The sequence below is a fragment of the Alligator sinensis genome, unplaced genomic scaffold, assembly GCF_000455745.1.
Source record: "Alligator sinensis unplaced genomic scaffold, ASM45574v1 scaffold1109_1, whole genome shotgun sequence".
Taxonomy (NCBI): Eukaryota; Metazoa; Chordata; order Crocodylia; family Alligatoridae; genus Alligator; species Alligator sinensis.
In genome coordinates, this window is record NW_005843348.1 from 19,236 (window position 1) to 20,150 (window position 915).

Below are 915 nucleotides of genomic sequence, written 5' to 3' on the forward strand. Positions count from 1 at the left end.
TTGATTCAGGAAATGCAGCCATGTGCCAGCAGTGGGTCAGGCCAGAAGCCGGGGACACTAGAGACAGCTCTCTGGCTGTGTGTTCACTCTTCTTGCTGTCCCCAAGGTCTCTGGGATTTGAACTCCAGAGTTGCACCAGCAGGACTCTGCAGTGTTGCTCATTACTTCCTCTTCCTACTTCCAGATGCCTCTGGGATTTGTAGTCCACAGTTGCAGCCAACAGTAAGTTTAAGCAGGGGAAGGGGTGTTTAACTCCCCCTCCCTGGTCCCCAGACAGGGTTTCCCTGGAGGGAGGAGGAGGAAAGTCCCCCCTCCCCCCGAGACTGGATTGTATCCTCAGCTGGGCTTGCCTCATCCACCCCCTTGTCAGTCAGCTCACACTGCTCCAGCTATGGAGCAGAGGGGCAGAGCCAGCTCTACTCTCTGGAGCAGACAGCACAGCCCAGCCCAGGGCTGAAAATCATGCAGGGATGCTGGGGGACTGATTTGATTTGAACCTAGAAGGGGTCTGGGACAGAAGTTCCATAAATCAATTTGACCCAAATCAGTTAAGTCTGATACTAAATTCAACGAGCTTTATTTTAAACTAGTTTCAACCATTTTGAAACTGGTTTATATACACTGAACATCTGCTCTGGTACAAGTTTAAACCAGATTCTGATCACTTAAACTAATTTGTGTGCAATTTCTATCCCTAGCCTAGAAGTTCAGTGCACATAAACCAGTTTCAAAATGGCTGAAACTGGTTTATCATAGAATCATAGAAGTAGGGTTGGAAGGGACCTTGTAGATCTTCAAGTCCGACCCCCTGCCTGGACAGGAGGGAAACTGGGCTCAAGTGACCCCAGCCAGGTAGGCATTGAGCTGCTTCTTAAAGACCCCCAGGGTAGGAGCCAGCACCACTTCCCTTGGAAG